The sequence below is a fragment of the Artibeus jamaicensis genome, unplaced genomic scaffold (genome assembly GCF_021234435.1).
Source record: "Artibeus jamaicensis isolate MK-2021 breed Jamaican fruit bat unplaced genomic scaffold, CSHL_Jam_final contig_391, whole genome shotgun sequence".
Classification (NCBI taxonomy): domain Eukaryota; kingdom Metazoa; phylum Chordata; class Mammalia; order Chiroptera; family Phyllostomidae; genus Artibeus; species Artibeus jamaicensis.
The window spans coordinates 6,233,632-6,260,758 of NW_026521814.1; the positions used below are offsets into that span (position 1 = coordinate 6,233,632).

Below are 27,127 nucleotides of genomic sequence, written 5' to 3' on the forward strand. Positions count from 1 at the left end.
CACTTTGAACAAGGACTAAATAGATGCTTTCTTGCAACTGGGAACTCTTAAAAATTATTTAAAAGTGTTAATGTTTTAGAGGATGAGATAATGTCATATAAAATGAATGGATATGATGATAATACACCACATATAAACATGTCAGGAATTTGATGGGATGAGAATTGGTAACAGTCAAGAGTAACAGATGTATTAAAGAAATTAGCCCTGGCCAATGTGGCTCAGATGGTAGGAGTGTCATCCTACCAACCAAAAGGCTGCAGGTTTGATTCCTAGTCAGGGCATGTGTCCAAGTTGCAGGTTTAGTCCCTGAACTGGGCATGTACGAGAGGCAACTTATCAATATTTTTCTCTTGCTTCAAAGTTTTTCTCCCTCTCTCTCTCCTTTCCCCTCTCTCTCTCTCCCTCCCCCTGTCTCTAAAGTCAATCAACATGTCCTTGTGTAAAGATTAAAGAAAGGAAAAACATTAAAAGTATGAAAAAAGCAAATTGATCATTCAATTTAAGGTGCTATTTTGAGGGTCTGTTAATGGAACATTGAATTGTGGATAACTTTAAATAAGTTCCTGTTACTGGAAGGTTATTTCATTTACTATATAGAGTAGTATGTAAAACTTTAAGCTAATTATTGTTCAAAAGATAAGAAACAAAATAGGCAGGGGGAAGTATTAGGAAAGGTGTTGGGAGAATAGGGCAGTGTTGGTGCAACCTATGACTTTGAACATGGTACTTCACCTCTTTTTTTGTTTGTTTGCCTATGGAGACTACTACCTGTTATCACTGCATTTGTCTACAAACAACAGAGAACCAGGTATATACTGGCTGAAAAGGAATACAAGTTAAAATTTCTTTTTACTTATCAAGAAATCCTAAAATAGGTAGCCCAAGGCTATTCTAGTGGCTCAAAAAAATGAGCGTGAATGTCCCAGGCTCAGTCCAGCTCTCCTTAGTTTGTAGGACTGTAGCCTTAAGGTTTGTCCTCCAGGTATATGTCCCACTTAAAGCAGACAGAACAGCAACAGGGAAAAAGCTACAGGTACTCTCTCATCAGGAAGGCCAGTTTGTTTCAAGGGTCAATGGCCAGAATATGGAGACTCATAGACAAAAGGGAGAGTGGAAAACAGAATTGTTATGATTGACTTTGACCAAATTTGATCCAACACCTGGCCCAAATAAGTACATTGGCTCTCTTTAAAAATATCAAGAAAATGACGATGGATTTTGAGTGGACTACCAGAAGTGTCAACCACAAGGATCCAACAGACTCTAGACAGGAAGGAGATTTTAGATGAGGGGTACTTAAATGATTTAAACTCAAGTTTAAGGGCACAGCCTCCGACAGCCAAGTCAGCCATCTGAGGGAATGGTCCTCCACAAGACTACCCTCACATCAGATAGCAGCCACAGATTCAGAGGGCTCGGGGCCACCCTAACTTCAGACCAGCTGGCTACAAATTTGGAGTCCCCAAAGACTCCCTCAGGTCCAATAATTTACTAGAATGACTTAGAGAACTCAACTACAGTTAAAATTACAGTTTTATTAGAGTGAAAGGATAAAAATTGGTACCTGCCAAAGGAAAAGACGCAGAACGAAGTCCAGGAGGGCTCACATACAGAATTTCTACTCGTATTTTCCCATGGGGTATTGGATGACATTACCTCCTCCTAGCTACAATTCAAGACTCAACATTTAGACTCAATAACTCAGGGTATCGCCAACTGAAGAAGCTCACTTAACCCTTTGGTGCCCAGGTTTTTTATTGGGACTCAATCACGTACTGCTCACACGGCTGACCTTAAGTTTTCAACCCCTTCTGGAAATTAGGGGTAATGCCTTTAGTTTCTAGTGCCTCCAGAAGTCAAAACTGCTCTGTGATTTATAAGTGTCCATCATGTATCCCATTGTTAGACTGCCTGGTACCAAAGGCCTCAGGCAAAGACATTCCTATTCAGGCAGGACATTTCCAGAACCAAGAGATCACCTCCAAGTAGCCAGGGGCGAAGGCCAGACCTCTGATGTTAAGGTTAATCTTCACCACACAAAAGGATTGAAAAGAAGTTCTGACACAGGTCTCATCATATAATTCTAGCAAACAAATTACCACCCATTTACATTCTTAGGTTCCTGCCTAATATAGAGCACTGCTTTCCACATTAAATGTGTAGGTTGTTTTGTTTTGTTTGTTTTTTTGTTTGTTTTTGACATTGAACTTTTTCTCCCACTCACATCTTCCCTGTGGTGCAATCATACATCTTCCAACAACACCAGTCTGGAGGAGTGTGAAGCCTTAGCCCCAGAAAACACCAGTATTTCTGGATGGAGCCAAGCTTCCTCCAGGGCAAGATATAGCCTCATCCTTAACATTTCTTCACTCCACCATGGCCTCTGGCCATTCTCCAGCATTCAGCATTGCATCCTGGATTCCACCATGCAGCCTCTATGAACTGGACACACAAGCTGTTGGAAAGGATCCCTTCCTTGCTCAAGAATCTGAGCTCTTGGCTGTGCTGGCTCAGTCCCAACATTACAACACATTCTTGGTCTTCTCAGTGCCAGACAGAGTTTCTCTGCCTCAGATGCCATCCTGTTGTTGTAGTTGCTGCTGCTGCTACTGTAACCTTCTGCCTGGGGAACAGCCACATGTTTCACCTGATCAATCAGTGATCATTTTACTTCCCACATGGCCAGATGCTTGGTGCATCTGCGCATTAAAATCTTTTCGAAATCCCTGAGGAGGATGGAGACAGAACTCTGGGTCTCTAAATTATTTTATGACACCTATAAATATTGCAAAGTAAGTAAAACTGAGGCCACAGAAGTTAAATGATTGGGTAAAAGTCCCAGAGGTAGTGATTGGCCAAGCCAGCACAAGAATCTAGATCCTCCTAGCTTCGTTCCTTGATTTCCCCAAGCTGCCAGCCAAAATGGATTAGAGCCCGCAGACTTTGCTGTATGAGATATTCTGCTTGCAGAGTCTCATGAAGCCTGAAATCAATGATTTCTAGTGGCTCTGTGTACCACAACCAAATCACTGAGGGCAGAGTCTCCTCCCTTCATGACTCTGGGACTATAAACCTTCCTTTAGATCAGTGATCTAATCTAATCTTTTAAGTGTTAAACTCTTGAACTTTTTCCGTTTTATAAAGTCACTGGGTCCAGCTCCATCGATCTGCTTTTACCCTTGATGGAATTATAGAGTTTCAGATAGTTAAAGGAGATAGCTGTCTTTTCACAACGAAGAAAAGGAAGTAAAGAGAGATGCAACAACCATACCTAATTAGTAAATGAGCTGGAATTAGAGCCCAGGCCTCCTTTCTCTCTGCCCACTGTCTTTGAGGGGCATGGTTTAGTTTTCCACACAGAGAAGGAAAAACAAAATGCAGGTTAAGTCACGAGAGACTCATCACCCTAATATTCCTACCCCTGCACCCAATGCCCATTCTGAGAATGAAAGGTAACTAAAAATATAGTTTGTTATTTCTAGTTTGTCTTCTCCAAAGAGGTGGAGTGGGCCCTTCTTCACCTATCCCTTCATTCTGCTGCCTGTAATGCAGACCCATGGCTGGTGCAGCTGTTAGGTCAGGGCCACAGAAGTGGACGCATCAAGCTGGAGAGAACTGAAAAGATGCCATAGCAGCCATGCATTGCCTGTGCAGACTGTGTGAGTGTGTGTGTAAGGGGGAGAGATTTTTGTCTTAATTATGAAATGAAATTACTCTTATTTTGGTATTCTGTCACATGCAGCCAAACCTATCCAACTAAATTTCTAGGATTAATGTGATTTTAAAAGGATTTAACTTGAATGGGTTCATTTTTAATTTGTCTTTTAATTCTTAACTAACATTTAATATCTCCTGTTCCAGAATATATTTCGCCCAGTTTAAGTTGTACCTCTCATTTTGTGTTATTCATCAACCACAATCCACTTTCACTCTTAATAACATGATTTTATATTAATATTTAGCACTTCCTAAGTATATCTTGACTTCCCCAATAGTTGTAATCTCCTTGAGACTAAGGTCCAACCGCTTGTTAGAATCACTTATAGTTTCTAACTCTATTGAGAACACACAAGCCTTATAGTAATTACTAAGAGAATTGTATTAAGTGCGTTATTGATGTCTGTTATCAACATAAGTTACTTATAATAGTTAAAAGCAGCAACATGTCTGTATATATGTTTGTATGTGTAGCTCACAATGTTGTGAAGCAGGTCATTGTATTGATGAACAAAAGTGGGGTTTGGCTACCTGCTCTCGCCCACAAGCAGATTCCAAAGACAAGGGTTGGTAGGGAAGGAAAGACTTCTTCATTAAAAGCTTGCATGATTTGGGAGGACAGGAGATTCCCTGGCTCCAGGTTCATCTCTTCTGGAAAACCCAGACAAAGTCCATCTCTTCCCCAAAAGACTAAAACCCAAAACAGTACCCAGAAATCCCACTCCATCCTTATCTGGGCTTTGGAGCCTAAGGCTGTTAAACTCTGCGGCTTCAGGCTTCTTCCTGGGATCTGCACTTAGGGCACTGCCATCGCCCTGTGGCTTCCAGGACCGATCCTGCAGACACTCCAGCCTCCACATCCACACCAGTGGGTCCCAGAGGAAGTGAGCATTTCTCCCTTCCCTTTGTTTAAATCTCCTCTCAGAGGGTGCAGATCCCCCAACCAATCCTGTTTTTTCCCAGTCTGGACTGACAGGACAGCACATCCCTCTGCCACCGTGTTGACCTTAATGGTACACATGCTGCTGTGTCCCTGGTCCCATCTTCAATCAGGGACCAGAAAGCGGTAGAAGGGCGTTTCCCTTTGCCAGTCTTTCTTGCTATCCTCCCACATGCTGCACGCAAGGCTTCCTCCTGCCGTGTCTACCTGGGAGTGGAGAGATCTGTTATCTCATGCAACACACTGCCTCACGCATTTCCTGCAGCCCCTACCTCACTTGGGGCACTTTGGGGTATCATTAATATCCCTGTTTTGAATTAAAGAAGGAAAACAGAATCAAAGAAGTTTAGAACCTGCACAGTAACCTCCTTACAATGTTCATTCTGGAAGAGATAGAACTAGAACAAACCCTGGCCTTCAGAACACGCATGGACTACCCACGGCACCCCATTGCCCTAAATTCACGAATAACTTTATGCTCTCCATTCAGCATGGCATACCTTAGATAGTGTCCCTGCCATTGAAATCATTAATATGATATCCCTTCATAGTAGCAAATAATTATCCCTTTCCATTGTTCTGTTATATTCTCAGCTACATTCTTGAGGATAGTGGCAGAAGTGGCTTAGCTGTACACAGCAAGCCTGCTTCAACTTTTTTAGTGAGGAGTTATCACTAGAAGGTGACAACCAGCTTCTTGCCCTAACTGAGCTGCCATCCAGCCAGCAGGGTTCCATTTTTAGCATCACATAGTCAGGGACAAGGGGTGGCAGGAGGGAGATCCAAATGGTTTCCTGCACCTCACAGTGGACCTAAATGCCAATTAGTGAATATTTAAATAGTCATAGAATTTGAATCTGTATGACTTGACAACTTCCCAGAAACTTGCTGCCATCTCCCAACCTAATTACAGCCTTAAATATTGTTACCATTAAAAACTCATAATTTTGTTTTCCCTTATAATGTTTGTATTGGATAAAGTAGTCCCAGGGGAAAAAATAATGAAAAATACTCTTCTATACTCTTAATCTTTGATCTGATGCACAGCTGTATCAGATCTATCTTGCAATTTGATATATTCTCAATACTTTTAATTTTTTTTTGTTTATTTTTCAGGTCTCAATTCTCAACTCTGGTCTTTCATTATCTATAGTAGTATTTTCTACCTTGTTATGAGCCTACATATCTTAATACCGATTTAAAATTAATCATATTCCCAGTCAGGGCACATGCTGGGTTTGCAGGCCGGTTCCCTGCAGGCCAGTTCCCAGCAGGGGACCCATGAGAGGCAACCATTCATTGATGTTTCTCTCCCTCTCTCCTTCCCTTCCCTCTAAAGATAAATAAATAAAATCTTTAAAAAAAAGTGAAATGAACTATAAACCCAGATTCTTAAAAATAATTAATCACAACAGCAGCTTCTAATCTCAAAAGCAAACATTCTTCCCATCTCTTTGCATGACTATCCACTCAGGAAGTGGTAGAAAACAGATGGAATGTGCAAGTTAATCTCAGATGATGAGGTACTTTTGTGTAGTACATACATTTTCAAAAAAATGAATGACATTTATCTTTCAGGTGAAAGTGTGAGCACTTGGAGGAAAAGCCATAGAGTTGAAGCCTACATACATAGAATGCATAACTCTCTGGGAACTTTTCTCTTTCAGGAGTAGCCTATGACAGTATTCCTGAGGACATAAAACAAGCTCCATATGTTCATTATAGTACTAGGGAAGGTATCTGAAACCCAGAAAGGTGACTCAATTCTGTGATGTCAACAAGGACGGGTAGAAATTGCTTGATGATCTCCCAAATTTTGGTAAGCTGGAGCTACTCCTCATTGTCCTGAAGGCTTGATTTCTTTGCGAGTAGAGTGAGAAGGCATGACAGCATTGAACTTCCTCTAACACTTAGGGAATAGCTGCCTGTAGTGGTTTTCTGAGTCCTCTGTAGTGCCTAGCCAGTGTTAAAAAGTGGTGCATTTTGCGGTGGGATTTGATGGTGTACCATGATAAACAACTGCCAAATCCTGGTAACTTAACCCAAAGACTTTCTCACTTCTGTTACAGTACAGTGAAGGTTGGGATGGTTGATCAGCTCTACCACTGTTTGGAGACCCAAGTTCCTTTAATCTAATGACCTTACTACCCCCCAAGGTCCAAGACCTCTACTGGACATTTTGCACTTGGAAAAGGATGGAGAACATGGAGGATTTCACAGAGGGTTTTGAAGGCTCGATCCATAACAGTTATTTGTTTGCATCCACATGCCCAATTGCCAGATCTTAGTCACAAAGCACACCTTACTATAAGGGAGGGTGGAAAATGTGGTCTACATGTGAGCCCAGGAGGAAAAGGAAAGAGTTTCGGTGATTGGCCAGCCAGAATGATTATAAATGAGAAAGGAGTCAGGATAGAGAAAAAGGTGAGGATAAATAAGCCAGAGTTGGGAGGAGATGAGATGGAAGGTTTGGTAGAGATACTGCCTTTGAACAAGAGGGAGAAAAACTCATCTGAGACTAGAGAGAAGCAATGTAAGTGTTAATGAGCAGTAGTAGAGGACCGTACAACTATATTTCATTCTAATCTCCAGAGGAACTCATGAGACAGACAGTGGGCCCAAATGCAAGATCACCACATAAAGTGCCAAGAAAGCAGGAAGGGATGAATGTCAGCCATTGGCTGACTCTCTAAGGCAGTGTGCTCTGGAAGCCTCTGTGTCCTCCTGGAAGAGGGCTAACGTTTTCTTGGCACAAAGTCATCTTGTGCTTGAGGGGCCACCAATCATCCCCATGTGTACCTATTTCTAATTCAGCCATCCAGAGAAGGAACCCTATGGGTTAATCGTGGCTGCACTCAAGGCTAGGGGTGACTTGGAGCAGACTACAGCAGCTATATGAGAAGTGGTGCTGTGCCTCCCCGGTGTGGCAGTCTGGGAGCATTCTGGAAGGGACACTGGACAAGTGTTCTCAGGTCTCTGGAGCTGGATCCTTGCATTATAGCTTTGCTATTCTATTTAAAATTACTCTTTATTCCAGTATTTGAAATAGACAGTGGAACATTTCTTTCATACCCTGCAGATTTAGAGACATTAGAAGGAGGCTATTCTTAAAAACTTACCTTCATTGCTAATTATTGCTGAGAGCTTACAGCTACATGGGTTTTGTTTGCTGTGGACAACTGTCAGTGCTAGAAGCAAAGCAAGGTGGATCTAACTTTACCCCTAGCTAATTAGATGATCAGGAGGATCTCTTCACATCTTTCACCCTGCATTGTCTCAGCTGTAAGATGCTCTCATTTTGTTTGTACTGATGGTACCTTTATTACATGATGACCAATTTCCCCTTCAGTTCTAACATTTATAGATTTTAACATATGTGACAAGCACAATCTAGATTCTAGGATATGTAGCAAGGACAATATTTTAAACAAATGTATTTTCATATAAAAATTTAGGAAACCCAGAAATATACAACCTTGCATGTTATTTTTTAATGAAAATAAACCAGACTACTTATTTAGAATGCAAACAAGTTTTATAAAATATCTTTCTACAACGTTTATGAAGCACTCAGTAGCACTATTATAAAGCAGATAAATAGTGAAGTGATGACATAAAATTAAATGTGTTTTATATGTGTATATTAGACCAGTGCTTATCTCACAGTAAACACAATATAAGCATTTATTATTATTATCATTATTACTATTATTGACACTTTTCCCTCATTGGGAAAAATATCAAGTAAACAGTCAACTGCAATAAAAAGTTTTCCTAAAATGAAATAGAATTTTAGTGGAGTTTGTAATGTGTTTTTAGATCCTTTTATTCTGGTGTAGCTTTGGCCTTCTACAGGGACACTTGTAAGCCTTTACTGAAATATTTTCCTTTGTAAAACCAGTTATAATAAAAAAGAATATTAAAATTGTATAGATTTTCTAGCAGATTTGTCTCTTCATGTTTTGGGTCATATAGTATATTTCATTTTGTTGTTTTATTAAAATGTGCTTTAAGTCCTTGAGTTTCTGCATTGGTCACCTTTTTCTCTCTCTCCTTGCTCCTTAATAGCAGCCTTGAGCCTTCACTACTTAAATGCATTGTTAAACATTTTATTCCTCATTATATTGTTACTGGCAATGTTTGCTCTCAGTTCTTGACTTTAGCAAAGAAAAAATTCAGATCCAAGAACTCTACCACAAGAGCAAGTTTATTTAACATGCAAAGAGAAAGTATACTTGAAGAGAAGATTCAAGTGGGCCTCTCAGAGAGCTGCCTTGGCCTTTTAGAAAGAAAGTCACACAGGCAGAAGCAGTGAGCCAGCTGGGCTGCGAGGACTCAGGAAACAAGTTGCAGAGGCAAAAGGAAGGCCTTTGGAGACAGTTTAAGGGGTTAGCCCAGGATGAGCTATTACTGCCCGCTGCTACCCTGGTTGCAGTTCTTGTGAGGACCCTTAAAGCTTAAGAGAAAGAAAGCAAAGATACAGGTCTGATGAAAGATGGTTCAGGTGTGGGAGAGAGAGAGACAGAGCACGTGTGCACAGCGGGTCCTTTGTTTTAAGGGTTTTATCTATTTTCTAAAGGCAGAAATTGTAGGGGAGAGTCTCAATAGAATATTCATCAGCTTTCCGGGTGTGTTTTAATATGCCACTTCATCATAATGAGAGTATAGGGTCAGGGTCATGGTCTCTACTGATTTATTGGTACCAGGGCAGGAATCATTAGTTAATGCTCCTGGTACTAACGTCAACCCAAGTGACGCTTTATCTGGTTTAAGCTTCTGTGGGCCTGGTGCTGAAACACAACTGAGGCCTAAATGTTATCTCTAGTTTGACCAAAACTCTGTCCCTGTGGTCAACAGACCTGAGGCTTTGTTCCTGAGATTATTTGATGCTGATCAGAACTTCACCATCCCAAGGATTTAGTGGTTACAGGAGTGGTTGTGCAAGGGCGAGGGAGGCAGGTGAGTCAGGATGCTCTGTGATGCCAGTTTCAATCAGCTCGCTCTCTGTTTCCTAGCTTCTTACTATGCTTCCTCAGTACGACCAATACATGTCAAATATTTATTGCCTCATCATTATTAAGGTATTTATCTCTATATGAATATAAAATGTAAATATAATACATAAAAGAGAAGAATTTTTAAGATACCCTAGTAGGTTTTTGAAAAGGCTTCAAGAATAACTAAATCTCAAACAAAACTTAGATCTTAGCATAAAATCTTTTCCTATCAGAAAAGCAAATGAAGGCAGTATTTGCATTCTGAATTAGAATGGTAGTAGGCTTCAAAGTGAGTGAATAATAATCATATCTACTTGACATAACCACGTGGACTGTGATGTAATTAAACTCAAGATAATAAAATGTTAGAAACAAACTAAGGAATAAAAAAGTAAATCTTTTTTTTTAATTTATTTTTTGTTGATTATGCTGTACAGTTGTTCTATTCCCCCCTTCATTCCCCTCCACCCTACTCCCCATCCCCACCATTACCCCCCTTTAGTTTATGACCATGTGTCTCAAGTTCTTTAGATTCTAAATTTCCCATACTATTCTTGCCCCCCATCTATTTTCTATCTACTGTCTATGCTACTTATTTTCTGTACCTTCTCCCCCCTTCTCCTCCTCCCACTCCCCTGTTGCTAACCCTCCTTGAGACCTTCATTTCTATGTTTCCACTCCTGGTCTAGCTGTCCTCTTAGTTTGCTTTTGTTTTAGGTGTGGTTGTTAATAACTGTGAGTTTGTTGTCCTTTCACTGTTCATGTTTCTTTAACTTTTTTTTCTTAGATAAGTCCCTTTAACATTTTATATAATAAGGGCTTGGTGATGATGAACTCCTTGAATCTGATCTTGTCTGAGAAGCACTTTATCTGTCCTTCCATTCTAAATGAAAGCTTTGCTGGATAGATCAATCTTGGTTGTAGGTCTTTGGATTTAATGACTTGGAATACTTCTTTCCAGCCCCTTCTTGCCTGTAAGGTGTCTTTTGAGAAATCCACTGACAGTCTGATGGGGACTCCTTTGTAGGTGACTGTCCCCTTAGCTCTTGCTGCTTCTAGGATTCTCTCCTTCATTTTAATCTTGGCTAATGTAGTTATGATGTGCCTTGGTGTGTTTCTTCTTGGGTCCAACTTCTTTGGGACTTTCTGAGCTTCCTGGATTTCCTGGAAGTCTATTTCCTTTGCCAGATTGGGGAAATTCTCCTTTATTATTTGTTCAAATAAGTTTTCCACTGGTGGCTGTTCCTTTCCCCCTTCTGGTACCCCTATAATTCGGATGTTGGAGCGTTTAAAGATGTTCTGGAGGTTCCTAAGACTGTCCTCATTTCTTTGAATTCTTGCTTCTTGACTCTTTTCTGTTTGGCCATTATTTGCTTTCTTCTGGTCCACTCCATTGATTTGAGTCCCAGTTTCCTTTTCATTGCTATTGGTGTCCTGTGCAATTCCATTCATTTCAATTAGTTTCGCCTTCATATGTTTGTCTAATTTGTGGCTATAATCAACCAGTTCTGTGAGGATCCAGATCACCAGTGTTTTAAACTGTGCATCTGAGAGTTTTGCTATTTCTTCATCACTTAGATTTATAGGCTCTGGGGCTTTGGGATCTTCTTGAGCCATTTTTGATCTGTTTGCACTTGTTAAGTATGAGGAGTGGAGCCTTGGACTCCCAGGTCACTGGGTTGTGACTCTGTATGTGGAGTCGGGGTCAGAGCAGGGAAATGGCGGTCCCCTCTGCTGTTTCTCGCAGCTGGGTAAAGAGCAGATCTGTAGGTTCACTTAGGTTGTTCACCGGGGCAGGGCCACTTAGGTCACTGGATTATGACGAGCAGGGAAATGGCGGCACCCTCCGCCGCCCCTTGCTGCTGGGGCTGCTGCCTCTCGTCCAGTCGCCCACTCCCTCGCTTGTCTATCCACACATGAATGGGAGACCACAATCAACCCGCAGCCCTGCTCCCTCGCTGTTTCCCTGCTATTGCTTGCTGAGTTGCCCACCAGGTCCAACCCTGCGCCTGGATTCCACGCACCCAAGTCTGTCTGACCAAGTTTTCCTGTGCTACCCCACTCTGCCATCTGCTGCTTTCGCCCCTCTTACCAGTCAGGCTGAAGAATTTGTTGTTATCAGACTTCCAAAAAGTTCAGTTTTCTGTGTTCTGGCTGTGTTTTCTGTTGCTGTTATTTAGTTGTCTCTAAACTTGGTTGTGTGAGGAAGCACGGCATCTCCACCTGTGCCTCCATCTTGGCAGAAGAAAAAGTAAATCTTTCTTATAAAAAGAAAGGAAATTGAGACTCATAGCATAAATGACTGCCTGAAGACAGTACTGGCATTTAGTGGCAAAACTTAGATCGAGGGGGCCCTTGACTGCCAGTCCCTCTGTATTATACTCTTCTAAGAAAACATGCAGAATCCAATGACTGCATTCTACTCCCACCTAACAGTGAGACCTGGCAACACTCAAGGACCCTTCTGGGCCTTCATCCTCATCTGTAAGATGGTAAATCTGAACCAGACAAGAGTCTAAATCTTTTTCAGCCCTAAACTATGATTCCTTGCCATGGTTTATTTTTCTTAGTAACATACATGAGATCTTTTTCTCAGGCACAATTTAAACTTACAATTTTGGAACTATAACTATGGATATGAGGCTTTTAATCATCAAGATGTTTTTTTCTGAACACTTTAGCTGATGCAATTTTCAGAAATTCAGAAAACAAATTTTGCAATCACTCTTCCTAATGATTGAAAAGTGGGTAAAAGGACAAATATGAGATGCATAATTATATGGTCCACTTAGTCAACAAGTGTGCAGGCACAAAAGTTTAAAAATGGGGCATCTATCAAGCATTTTAACTGTACTTATGACTCATCCTATTACAGATTTTCTTCCATGGGATCTATGTTTATTAGGAGCATGATCTCTGGTTAATGACCTTGGTTCTAATTCTGAGTTTTTCACCTACAAATGATATGATTTTGAGCAAGTGATGTCTCTAAATCTTAGTTTTCTCGTGTGAAATGGGAATAAAAGTAGTATTTACCTCAGGGCGGTTAAGGAAATAAATGGTAGTAATGTGTATCAACATTTAGTATCATACTTGTCATGCAGTAAACACTTAAGAAATGTCTTTTCTGGGTAGTTAATTCCTATCCTGTCCAAGTTGTTATATAAGTTAAACATTGCCTCCGTCTATAATGAAGAGTGATTGGGAAGAAGGACAACATCGCCAAGCAGGGAAACACCTGGCCTGGTGCCAGTTCACCGAGGGAGTGCTTGGTAGGTAGTGGCTAAATGAATCAATGGTTAGATGGCCAGATAACAGTCCAGGGCAACAGGAAGCATTGCTGCAAAACCAATAGTCCTGTAGGATGCAATACCATGCATTTGATTGCCTAATGTCTTCCCCCTTAATATACAAACTCTTAGTTTCCTTATTTCCCCTCCCCATTCAGTTACAGAGCTTGTGTTAGTAAAAAGGAATATGTGAAATGAGGAAATATAATATTTCATAAATTTACACTTCCTTTTTGATTTTATTACTAATCCATAAAAGTCATAACAAATCTTTCATAAAACTTTTTTGCATATATGCCTGAAGATTACTTTAAGCCTATCCTGTTTTTCTTCACTAAAGTGCAAAACTATACTGCTAGTAATATCTTTCGAATTACTTGCCAAGGTAATTATGCCCTTAGTACACTCTGTTCTTTCAAAGTATTTTTTTACATGATTTGACATTTGGTCACCATAAAAAAGATCATGCAACTCATTATATAACTGCTATTAAAGTATCATATATATGATATAGGGCAAGGCGCTATATCACAAGGTGAGGGGCATGGGCATACCTTCTGAGTCATCTGTCATAAAATAGATGACACAATAACGACATTATGTGCTAAGTGATGTAGAAATCCAAATTTGTATTATAGACATATTTCAATGGAATGAACTCTGCCAAGACAATGCATAAAACAATTCTATGTGTAAGGTTCAGTTTTCAAAGTCACAGTTTCTATCTGATCTATTTGAGAAATCTCAGGGAACTATTAGGAGGTGGAGAAGCCATTGGAGCAGACAGCTATTGAGTGTATTATGCCCCAATTCTGTGCCAAGGCATTGCACTCTGGGAATTTTGCATATATTACCTTGCATAAGTCTTACCACAGTCTCATAAACTGAGTGTTCTTACCTCTCTGAGTTCAGAAGCAACTCTCCCCATGTCATCCAATGCATCATAAGCTGAGAAAGAACCGCAAAGCCTCTACTGTTTCTACTCGACCACTTTTCTAGGACAAAGTAAAATTCAATCTTTGATGGGCATTTTCTTCTTACCAGTGTATAGCTCAACTGTTTGTCACTGAATTACCACATCTGGAGCTATTTCATCTTTTTTGCTTACATTTTACTTTTAGACACTATAATAAGAAAGCTGCACTCCAGAAAGAAACACAAGCTTTTATTCACATATAAAAATAGGCTAACGGCAATGACAGGGATGACTGTGACACGGGAAGAAAAGCAAGTGATATTGCCAAATCTATATTAGGAGTTACAGTGTTCATTGGAAAGGAACTTAAGCATCTCACATTGTGAAATCGCATCTGCTGAAAGTGTGGTGCTACAACGGATTCTGTTTGCCATATGGTGTGTTGATAAATCATATTTCCTCAAGAAGAATGCTCTAAGGAAGAATGCTTAGGAGCAAGGGGAATGCTCTAAGGATGGAAGGAGAAAGGAATCCTGCAATCCACACTCGTATGCACTGAATAATCATACGAGTCCAAATGCACTTTGATTATAGCACCATGCACAGTGACTCCACGCAGGCGACGAGATACCAGACTCTGCCTGTCGCACCATTCTCCAGCTATTGCCATCAGCCCGAGTGATGTATTTCAACAGGATGGACCCCCCAAGGATTGCTCCATGGATCCCAGGGACCGTGTAAAGGAGACCAAAGGCAAATGCCACTCATTTTTGAATTGTTGCTTTTATAATTATAACAAAATAAAGGGACAAATAATGAAAAGAAAGTTAAAATATAAAAGTAAGGTCTCCCCACATGGAAGGATTCAGGATTCAGCAACATTATCAAGGATATGTTTAAATACATAATTATGGAACATTCACCAACTCAGAGGTTAGATAAAAAGAATATTGATTTAATCATAATTCTTAAAATTTAGCACTAATGAGGCATTGGAAAAGAAGCAGCTAAACATTCTTTAGTGAGGACTGAACCAAACTCATTTTTTAAATTTGAAAATGTTCTACTTAATTATTTAACTATGACACACAATTGTGCTATGTACAGTTGTTTTGGGGAAACAATTATTTTCAAGCATGCAAGCTGAAGTATTAAAAATGTAATATGAAAGCACCATGGGGAGATTAAAGTAACATAAGGACATCTTTTCAGAATCTTTCACAAATTCTACTCTTTTAAAATATTTTCTTTATTTCATCTTTATTTCATTTGGTTAAAATTAAAAAAATGGTTTTATTTTAACCAGAAGTGTTTAAAGTCAAGAATGTCACTGATTTCTTGAAGTCTAGAGCTCAGATAATGAGAGAATATTCACCAAAGCTTCGCAGAAACACACAGTGGGTGAGCAGACTAGCTGTTCTGCATCTTCACTCCTCAGTGGAGCCCTTACCCGGGAAATCTGCCTTTGCTGCAACCTCGATGAGTAATGAACATTATAGGTGTGCATTTCTTTTCAGGGCACCATTTACAAATACTTGTCCTCCTGTGGGAAAACTGATTCACTCCTCGCTATGTCCAAGGCTTTTATAGGTAATATTGTGCCTCTTTTATGGGTGAAGGCTAGGGAAGTGAAAAGGCTTGGAGAATGGAGGAAATGTGCCCTTGGGTCAGGCCAGAGCCCATTTATGATTTCTGAGCCCATCCTTCAACATTAGCCACTTGGCTACACATTATAGATCACTCTACATTGTAAAATAACAATATATACCTAGTGTCAGAATTACTAATAATACAAGCCAGGTATCTATATAACATACTTACCTCTTTTACAAAATAATTCTGTACCACAAAGTTAATTAACTGTACAGTGCATTTGGAGATAGAGTATGTGATCAAAGACATTTTAACTTAAATACCTTATTTGGTATATTTGTATGAATTACAAACACTGACCAACAAGTAGTCCTTGTTGCCAGAAATTTTACCTTTTCTAATAAAAAGTTATAGATATTTTTACCTTCTCAACAAAAAGCATATCACCTTAATGCAAAGTAATAAAACACCAGGCTACAGAATGGAAGCTTTTCTACCTGATTGAAATTTCATGTTTGCTTTATTATTTAATATCTTAATTGTGTTTTACTCCAAAAGTTTCTATAAAACATAGAAATATTATATCTTAGATTTCAAGACCAATCCAATATTTGACAGGACCCAGGCTGCCCTTACATCCTGTCACTGATTACCAAGGTGACCTCGGATGACACTCCCGCCCACAGTCCACAGCTGCCTGTTGTTTTCCTTTGGTAGCTGCATAGGAGACAAAGACACGTTCTTTGCTTTTTTACTCTTTATTTTTTAGGGAGGGGGGAAGGAGGGAGAAAGAGAGAGACAAGAATGTGAGAAACATCAATCAGCCACCTCTCCTGCACCTCGATGGGAAGAATCTGCACCCCAGGATGTGCTCTGATGAGGAATCAAACTGGTGACCTTTTGCTTTGTGGGAAAGACACCCAACCAACTGAGCCATGTCGGCCAGGGCACATGGTGGTTTCTTTAGCCCACCCAACGCCAATGAACACTGCGTACTTTTCTGTTGTACCTAAACAGACATCACTGGCTTGACTGAAAACCAAGAAGAGTCTGTAGTGAAATTTCATCCTTAGAAAATCAAACCTATTTCCTGCTATCACTTTTGCTGTAATTTCATATTCAGTCCAAATCTTTTTCTGACTATAAGGTTGCACCTACATTTAATTACTTTGCTCATTCAAGAAAAGGTGGGGGACCCTTAATGTATTCACTTTTAAAAAATAATTTTCTTTCCTTCTTCAGAATGTAAACCTTTTTCTTTGGCCATGTTGACTTACCAAAGTCATTTTAGGATCCAAGTTAAGTCAAGAGAAAGTATATACTGAGCTCTGGTTAAAGTCACAGTGCTCATTAATTTTTAAAGTATTTTTATATCTTATCTCTGAAAGAGAATGAAGACAGTGCATAGTACTGTGAGAAAGACAAGTCTTAAGTTATCAGGAAAAATCTGCTTTTAAAGCTCATTTTGAAATGAAAAGAAAAATCAAGGTCTACACCTGATTCACAGAACTTTGAAGCTGATTGTGATTTTTGTAACAACTTAATCTAGTCTACTACATGAAATTCCTAAGGTTTGGTGAAGTTACTAATTGGGGTTTGCTTATTTGGCCACATAACTAGTTAATGTCATTGCTGGAACTAGACTTCACATTTTTAGTGGCTGGACCAAGTGTGCTTAGGTATGGACAGAGTGAGAGTTAGGACTCGTGGAGGAAAGAAGAGTGGGCATTTCTATCCTGAAGTTCACAGAAACTCTCATCTTTTCCGGAGCAGCGCCAGTGGCCAACTGAGCCTTCTTAGAATAGGAGGGAAATTGAGTTTAAATACAACCAAAGCTGGTCTGTCCTGGCAACATGCCGTTAAATAGTATGTTGAACTTTGAATTCAGATGTTTGAATTTTGGACCACAGACCACTGTCTGAATCACCAGAGGTACTAATTAAAGATGGAGATTCCGGGGCCTCATGCAATCTTATTGAATCAGAATCTCTGGGAAATGACCCAGAGAACTGATGTTTTAACAAGCTGTTTAGTGATTTCTGTGAACACAGCTTTGAGAAAGTACTCATGAAGAAGCTGCATCTTCACACACACACACACACACACACACACAAAAAAATCCATGTGTGAGAATTCAGATGGACAGTATTCAGACTTCTGTGAGTTTTGCATATGATGGGCACTCTGTCTCCTCATTAATCCCAGAATCTTCAGGCCTTCCTCTGCAGATGAGACTGGGGAAGCTATGCAGGCCCAGCCCTGGAGGCCCAGGTGCACCTGCTCATTTCAGGGACTGAGATGTCGCCCTTGCATCATGGTGAGCCCCAGGCCAGGGCAACAGTCTCCCAGGTCCCTTGTCTACAATATAGACAAGATATGGATTTGTGCGCATTTAAGGTTCTTATCATCAGAAAGTGGACCTGCTTTGGCAACTTACAAAGCGAGGAAGCAAGAGTGATGGTAGGGCTGCAGGTGTGGGGGCTGCAGCCACCCCGCTGTATTCTTGCTGAGAGGCAGGGGAGTGGGGTGTGAAAAAGTAAGCAGACTTAACAGGAAAAATGGAGATCCCCTGAAATCCCGTAATTGTTTTCTCCTTTTGAATTTATAAGGCATTTTGTAGTGGAAAGACTTCTTTCCTACACACTCTTCCGAATAATCAGAGGGAATATAACTAGTGAGTCAGAATACAAATACAACCCCTTTAATTCCCCCTCCCCAGTTATTTCAAACACCCTGAGTTCATAAAGTACAAGGCAAGCAATTGAATGATGTTCCCCTTCCTCCACAGAATATTAATATATGTGGGGTTTTTTTAACTGAAGGAAGTGTGACTATATTAAATTGATATTAGGACAGGGGCTTAGGTAATTAGGAAGCTATATTTTAAAAGATAAAAATATAAGAAATAGAATTAATTAATAAGACTGTAGATATTAATACTTGATTATTTTTCAAATAACATTCAAATGAATGTAACCCTTTGATTTAAGTGCAGGAGTTGTCTTTTATTATGCGTATAATTTTTATTTCATTTTGATAATTCAAGGCCATCTCCAGGATGCATTATGCTCTCTGTGTCCTCGGAACAAAGGGATCATTCTTGAAGTTTTGTGTTTTAAACACAGTGAAATGAGAGTGACAGTCATGAGTAAATTGATTTTTGAAAAAGATCTCCTCTCATTGTGTATGTTTCTTTGTAGTGTTTTAAATAATGCTGTGTTTTTAAAACTTCATGCATTTATAACTTATTTGCTTCCAAGATATTGTAATGAATGACAATGAGTTCTATACTTCTTTTTTTTTTTTTTTGAGTTCTATACTACTAATGTAACAGAGAAATTATATAAACCAAAGAGGTGTTTCAGATACTCTCAGTGGTATATTTAGTTTGGGGCTTACAGTTTAAGAAAAAGTAATGCAAAAAAAGGACATCCTTGTATTAAAAACCATGTTTTGTAGGTTTTTCTACAGTTCTTTAATTATTTAGAGAGACTGGATAGTGACATGAAAACAAGGACTGCACCTCCTCGTGAGCCTGGGAGGTGTGGCTGTTCAGTCTCCTTCTTGGAGACTCACAGTGAGCACACATTAAAAATCAAAGACTTCAGGACGTCCTACAATTCAAAAGAAACCCATTCAATTTTGATTCCTAGTTCAATTGTTACGCAAATTTAGTTTCATAGCCATAGACATTTTTACTTTTTATACATAACAACATCCTCCACACTTTTCTTTTAAAACTATTTTTGAAACTCTTAAGTTATATAATTCTCATCCTCTTGAAAAGAAGCATTCTACTGAGTATTTCTTCAAGATATAAATTTCTCAGTTATTACATTGTGTAAGAAATTTGCCACCAAGGAAAAGAGACTTTTAAAGGGGACATTAAACAATACAGCAGATAAGAACTACAAGAGAAATGCAGAAGAATTATTTGCATAATCATTTCTTGTGTCTGCTCTCAATGAATTTACATTAAATTATAATTATATATGGATAATTCTATAGTGGGGGAATCGCATGTCATTAAGATGTGCACCTTTCTAGTCATGTAACTGGTACAAGACTGAAGCTCTGACCATGTAGGAACTGGATTTCCCTGAACTCTCTTTATTAAAGATAACTTCCGGCAGTCAGGTGTTTCGTAGGCCTGAGGAGAGCAGATAGATTGCATGCTTTGAGTGGTCTGAGTTCTGATTGAAGGGCAACAGCACCAAAGGCAGGATTGAAACTTAATTAAAAAAGAAGATAAATCTCGCTTGGATCTTGCCCAGAATACCTCATGCAGGGCTGCAAAGCAAATTTCCTCTAGAAGCACATGTCTCTGATCAGGTACCTGGGTTAGGGTTCAGTTAAGACCCCACAGTTCCAAACATTGAACAAGATTTTTTAACCTGAACTTTTCAAAGATCAAGAGCAACTAGCCACTCTAATCAACCATGATAATTTCAGTGTGAATCCTGTGTCACTTTACAATTTAACCAAGTTTTCTTTTTTGAGTGAATCTGCCAGCCTGAGTAAGCCAAAACATACAACCCAATCCAGTGAAAATAATAGAAAATAACTACTCCTAGCTGAGTAATTCAGACATTTGAAATTGTATACAATTACAGTTATGAATGTAGTAGGAGGCAAGGAAAAAGACAAGGAGAAAAATCCAGAATCAAAGTAGAACTTAAACAACTTTTTAAAGACACAAACAAAAACTTGTCATAACCTAGTTGTCTCAGAACCACAAATAAATAAAATAAAAGGTTGTATACTGGTGCAACCCCAAAAAAGTATGGAATCTAAGTCTTATTATGTCATTATAAGTCAATAATGAACATAAAAATAAAAATAAAAGAAATCTTTCCTATAGACAGCCAATATAGTAAAACCAAATTGTAAGTAAAAAACAATAATGATGATGAACACAAATGCAATTACTAGAAATGCTACTGAACAAGAGGTCCAAGGGATGGGGGGGAAATACAATATTTGGCCCGCCTAGGGATGCCAAAAACTGCTATACAACAACAGGGGCCCCTCCCAAGGACATGATACTAAAAATCTGCTGGGCTCTTCTGTCCGCCGCCAATTGGAAAGACATCTCTCAATGCCAGAGATTTGTGAAAAGGAAACAAAATGTTTATTTAATGCTATTCAGGCCTAATGCCTCCACTAAATTATCAAAGCCCTTTAGGGTATACTCCTACACCCACACAGCACTCCCTTCTCCCACTGTCCCAACTCTGGGTACCGTAAATCAGGAAAAGAGCACACGTCTGTGTTGCAGGCTGCTGGCACCGTCAGCTGTGTCACCATGCAGGCAGGATCTCTCTCTAGTTAATCCAAAGTACTATGGTACCCTCTCATGGTCCACTGGCAAGAGTCCTTTGTACCCAGTTCCAGTCAAAGTCTCTCCTGCTTTCCAGGCCCCGCGGCCAAAGGGGGCACCCCAAAGCCGCGTGGGCCTCTTCTACCAAAGCTGCAGGGTTTCTCACTCCACCAAAAGCATGTGGCTTTCTTCTTCGCCTGGCTGCAGGGATCTCCATTCTGGCAAAGCTGTGTGGTTTTCCCTTTCACCTGGGTAGTTATTGCCTCATGTCCTGGAGACCATCTTTTCCAAGCTCTCACGCAGGCCCTTCTCACTCCAGAGCACAGACCCTAGTTCCATCCTGAGTCCCCAGCTACTCCCTTTTCCCTTCCTCAAAACTTGGCCACAGCTATTTAACATATCTATGAAACCAGTTAAAGGTTATAGATATGTTAAATAATCATTCCAGAGGGTAGTTGCAGAACTGTTGCTATGCAAAATACCGCTCAATGGCCCTGGCTCTATTCATCCCTTCCCCCTGGGGGTGGCGGTGAAGACATCTTATATGTCTCTCCAATATTCCCATACATTTTGAATTCTGGACACCATTCCAAATCTTTTTTTGGGTGCCCCCCGCCCCCCGGCTGCACCCTGTATCAGAAACAGAAAGGGGAATACAGAATAATTAAAATAAAGGTCATTTATTTACATTATTAATAAGTATAGGCAATTAGTATAATGTTCTTTTCTTCCCTAAATGTCTGCTTGCTGGTAAATTCTTTTACTTGAATAACAATCCATGAAAATATAAAAATGCTATTGCTTAGAAATATTTCTAAATAAGTGACTTTGCTATGTCTATTCAATTTTTTAGAGGGCATTCATCCATTTTTAATTTTTAGGTTCTGACAAATTCAACTTATGGAAGATCCTTCCAGAAAACATTTTTCAGATTTGGAATGCTTCCTCTCTTAGTTCATTAAGCATTAACTATTCCAGTATATTACACTTGCCACAAACTGTAAGTGTATAAAGTGAAATGAATCTTTCTCATTATAGTCATGTCTCACCAACCAAAAAAGAGTTGGGACTCATTAATATTTAATCTGCCTATCTGCTTGAATATCTGGTACACGTCCATCTACTTAGGTCGCAACCTCCACTTTGCACAGAGGGCTTCACTTGGCTGGAGTTGGATTTTCTGTTAATACTGCCCTTGATGTGATCATCTGACAGGTAGCATAGCTCAGTTTACAGCAAAGGCATTCATGTATTTCAGTCCTAAGGTCACAGCCTTGATGCCGAAGGCAATCTTCTAGTGACTTTTGAACAGACCCGGATGGTTGATGAAGGACGCTTGTGTGTGGATGCCTTAGGTTAAAGGGAAGGGACATTGCTAGTTGCCTGTTAATTAGAAATAATGAGGGAAAGGAAATTAAACCCTGCTGCCTCCTTGCCCCGATTCAAAGAGACATTGATCAATTGAAGTTTCTAAATGTTCCCTCTAAAATTATCTCAAGTCCTTAATGATGCTTGCTCCAGCTCCTGCTCCCAAGAGTTTCTTTCACATTTATAATTTCTGCCGTGTCCAAAGGTGATCCATGACTCAAAAAGATGTGCTGAGGTAAGGTAGGTGGAAGGTGAGATGATTTATCCAGAAAGTAAATTCAGAAGAAAAAGAAAATCTTTTTAAACTAAGAAAATATAATATTTGTATTTTACATAAATATACTTTGGGTGTCACTTGATTATTCCAAGAAACTGCTTTGGGTCTCTATTGAATGGATTGAAACATAAAAGTTATAAACTTTTAAAAACTATTCAGAATATTATTGAATTTTGTTTGACACCAAAGATGACAGCAAATGTGATTAATTGCCACTCATAATTGCAGTTTCATTCCAGTGGTTATTGCTTGTCAGTATCAATTAATAGCTCAACCAAAACCTCATTCATTCCAGAATATTAAAGAATGATGGCTTGTGGGAATTATGCTAAACTAGCACTTTCAATTAGATTTTGAATTTTATAGGGTGCTGAATAATAGTTTATGAGTTTATAATAGTAAGTAGCAATGAGTTATTGTTGAATTGTAATTACTATCATTATGTGTGTTTATCTGGAGAATTGTAATTAGTATTGTCTTCATGTTTAAAAATAGACTATCGCACTTAATTTTTCTCTTAATGTATGGTTTCTGAAGTTCATTATATAAGGAATGGCCTTCAAAATAATCAGTCCTGCCCTGGCTGGTGTAGCTCAGTGGATTGAGCACGGGCCTGCGAACCAGAGGATCACAGTTTGATTCCCAATCAGGGCACATGCCTGGGTTGCAGGCCAGTTCCCAGCAGGGGGCGCACGAGAGGCAGCCATACATTGATATTTCTCTCCCTCTCTCCTTCCCTTCCCCTCTAAAGATAAATAAATAAAATCTTTTAAAAATCAGTCCCAATAACCTGGCAGAAGGGTAGTGATCGTCACTGTGGGTTATTCAGGAGGAACAGATTGAAGGTAAACAACCTGACGAGGTGCAGTTCAAGAGCCAAACCTCTGTATATTCAATAAATAGTCAAAACTCTAAGTTCAAGTTCCTTATTTTATTTTATTTTTTAAAGATTTATTTATTTATCTTTAGAGGGGAAGGGAAGGAGAGAGGGAGAGAAATATCAATGTATGGTTGCCTCTCGTGCACCCCCTGCTGAGAAGTGGCCTGCAACCCAGGCATGTGCCCTGACTGGGAATCAAACTGCGATACTCTGGTTTGCAGGCCCGTGCTCAATCCACTGAGCTACACCAGCCAGGGCTAAGTTCCTTTTTATATTGTATAAATAATTGGCCATATGAGTTTATAAAAACAAGAGTACATAAAAGGACAGCAAAATGGCATGTAGTACAACTTCTTACTTGAAAGGATTGAACTGTGAATTTCATTTTACTTCCAGAATCTTTTTTAATTTTTTTCTAAAATTATTTTGAATTTTCACAGAATTCAAATTTCTGTCAAGCCTCAGAATATGAGAGAAATCCTAGAAATTTCAGTTGATTCCATAAAATATAAGAATAGCACATAGTATCTTTTAAAAGTAGATTGCAGAGGATTCTGCAGTCCAGTCCTAAATTTAAAATTCAGAGCTAAAATATAATAAAATTGTTAATCCAGAATATTCAGAGCATATCGAAGCCATCTAAATGTAGTTCCAGTTCTTTTTGTCTTAGCATTACTCAACAAATAGCATTCGACTGAAAATAAAGTAAAAGGAGGAACTATATGATCAAATGAAGCGAATATTGAAAGAAAGTCTGGTTATTTGGGGAATATGAAGATTTCCCAGTTCATTGAGTTGCTTCGAATAACGATGTGGTAATTGTACATTCACATGATTAAAAAAGAATCAACTAGACTAAGTCACAGACCAGTTTCACTCTATCTAGTTTTCTGCCTTCATCAACTTGATTCATTGAATAATTGCTCAACTTGTTTCAAAATTTTGCCTGTGCTCAAATTATGTTATATTTTGTTATCATTTCTTCATTAATGAGTAAAGTACCTTTATCAGTGTCGTTATCAATGCAGGAAATGTGGGGAACATAAAATTAGATTAGGAATGAATGTGAAGCAGGGTGACAGGAGTGGAAGAACACGAATGTTCTTTCTCTTCTTCCAGATAAATTTCTCCCGCACCTGCTGCTGGGGATGCCATTCACCATTCTGGCAGCACATGCCTCATGTTGAAGACTCTCAAAGAAAAGTTGCAGTTATGGGCTGTTAAACAGAGTCTCCCCTATTAATCTGTGCTATGCATTTGTTTTTGAAGCATAACAGCAGAATTTATGACAGAGTGCTTCGTGAATTAGGTGTCCTATTCTTACCCCCTCTCTCCTTACTAGCTCTGTAACTTAAAAAAAGAGACTTTACTTTCTTTGCCTTGGTTTTTTTCATCTATAAAATGGGAATGGCACTAACAGTCTCATAGCCCTGTTTTGAGGATTAAGTGTACAGATAAACACATGGAAGAGTGCCTGCACATAGGAAGGGCTACATTAAAGTTGCCATTATATTATTGCCTTTGTTTTTTTTTTAATATCAAAGATTGGATTGTCAAATGCTGACTGTGCAATCTCGGCTTATGTCTGAACATGGACTGTCTCAGAACACTGATATACTCTTGTTAATTTTAGCCAATCATTCCTTGTCAAGTTGCTCCGGGACCCTGATTCTGTTTTACAGACTTCAGCTATGTGAGACCTGCAGATATGACAGGTTTGCCTTTACATTTTTGTACAAGTCATTCATAATGATCTTCAGCAAGACATGACTGAGTACAGAGATTTTTAGCACATCCACAGGGGCCTCCTTGCCAGGGTGAAAGTGATCCACTAATTTCACACTGTTTTTACAGTCGTTCCACCAGCTTTGCATCTGCTTAACCAGGTTAGCATTCAATTCACACTTCTCTATCTTATGCGTGACAGGTATTGTGGAATGGCTTCAGAAATACATTTTTATAAAAATAACAGTGCCTTCCTCCAAATTGAAGTTTAATATAGGCAATCTGTAGGTTTATTCAATTATCTCACTCATTGCAGAATACCTACAGCCGTATCTCCCACATACCAAGAACAAAGGGAGGCGAACCAATGGAATAGTCATCGTCATTTTATCATTATTACAGTTTGGTTGCCATGGCTTCCCGAACGTTTCAAAAACAACAGTTCAGAGGACTTCCACCAAGATGGAGGCGTAGGTGGAAGCACTGCGCCTTCTCACACAACCAAGTTTAAAAACAACAAAGTTTTAGCAACAAAAACACAGTCAAACCACAGAAAATTGAACTACATGGAAGTCTGACAACAACGAACCCTTCAGCCAAACTGGTAAGAGGGGCAGAGCCAACAGCAGAGCTGGGTCAGGCAGGAAAGATCCACCAGACCAACCCGGGCATGCAACCCAGGCGCGCAACCCAGGTGTGCCAGCAGCCGTAGGTGGATCCCAGGTGTGGAGTAGTGGGTATACCCACTGAGGGCGCAAGGTGGTGGACTCACTGAGGGCTGACCAAAGTCATACAGTGGAGCGCAGATAAACCGGTGAAGGAGCAGTGAGACAGACCTTGCAGGCCCCAGTGGTGGAAAGTGGCAGAGGGGACCGCCATTGTCCCTCTCTGACCCGCCCCCACATACAGCATCACAAACCAGCAACCTCGGTGGCCCCACCCTGGTAAACACCTCCTCATACGTAACAGGCATGAACAGATCAAAACATGGCTCAAGAACAACTCAGAGCCCCAGAGCCGAAAAATCTAAGCAATGAAGAAATAGCCATACTTTCAGATGCACAGTTCAAAACACTGGTGATCAGGATGCTCACAGAACTGGTTGATTTTAGTCACAAATTAGAGGAACATATGGAAGCTGAACTAATTGAAATGAAGAGAAATACACAGAAAACCAATAGTAATGGAAAGGAAACTGGGACTCAAATCAAGGGAGCAGAGCAGAAAGAGGAAAAAAATAACCAAACAGAAAAGGATGAAGAAACAAGAATTCAAAAACATGAGGAGAGGCTTAGGAACCTCCAGGACATCTTTAAATGCTCCAACATCCGAATTATAGGGATACCAGAAGGGGAAGAGGAACAGCCACGAGTGGAACACTTATTTGAATAAATAATAAAGAACTCCCCCAATCTGGCAAAGGAAATAGACTTCCAGGAAGTCCAGGAAGCTCTGAGAGTCCCAAAGAAGCTGGACCCAAGGAGGAACACACCAAGGCACATCATAATTACATTAGCCAAGATTAAAATGAAGGAGAGAATCCTAGAAGCAGCAAGAGATAAGGGTACAGTCCTCTACAAAGGAGTTCCCATCAGACTGTCAGCTGATTTCTCAAAAGAGACCTTACAGGCAAGAAGGGGCTGGAAAGAAGTATTCTAAGTCATGAAATCCAAAGACCTACATCCAAGATTGCCCTATCCAGCAAAGCTTTCATTTAGAATGGAAGGGCAGATAAAGTGCTTCTCAGATAAGATCAAATTCAAGGAGTTCATCATCACCAAGCCCTTATTATATGAAATGTTAAAGGGACTTACCTAAGAAAAAGAAGATAAAAAGATGAACAGTGAAAGGACAGCAAACTCACAGTTATTAACAACCACACCTAAAGCAAAAGCAAACTAAGGACAGCTAGATCAGGAGCAGAACCATAGAAATTAAGATCACATGGAGGCTTAGCAACAGGGGAGTGGGAGAAGGAGAAGGGGGGAGAAGGTACAAAAAATAAGTAGCATAGACGGTAGGTAGAAAATAGATGGGGGGGGCAAGAATAGTATGGGAAATATAGAATCTAAAGAACTTGAGACACGTGGTCATAAACTAA

At 39.7% G+C, this 27,127-nt stretch overlaps 1 pseudogene; it reads left to right on the forward strand.

Annotated features, from left to right (window-relative positions):
• Nucleotides 1–12,847: 12,847 nt before the first annotated feature.
• The window catches only part of LOC119045830 (glycylpeptide N-tetradecanoyltransferase 1-like), a 47,809-nt pseudogene continuing 33,529 nt past the window's right edge, over nt 12,848–27,127 (forward strand).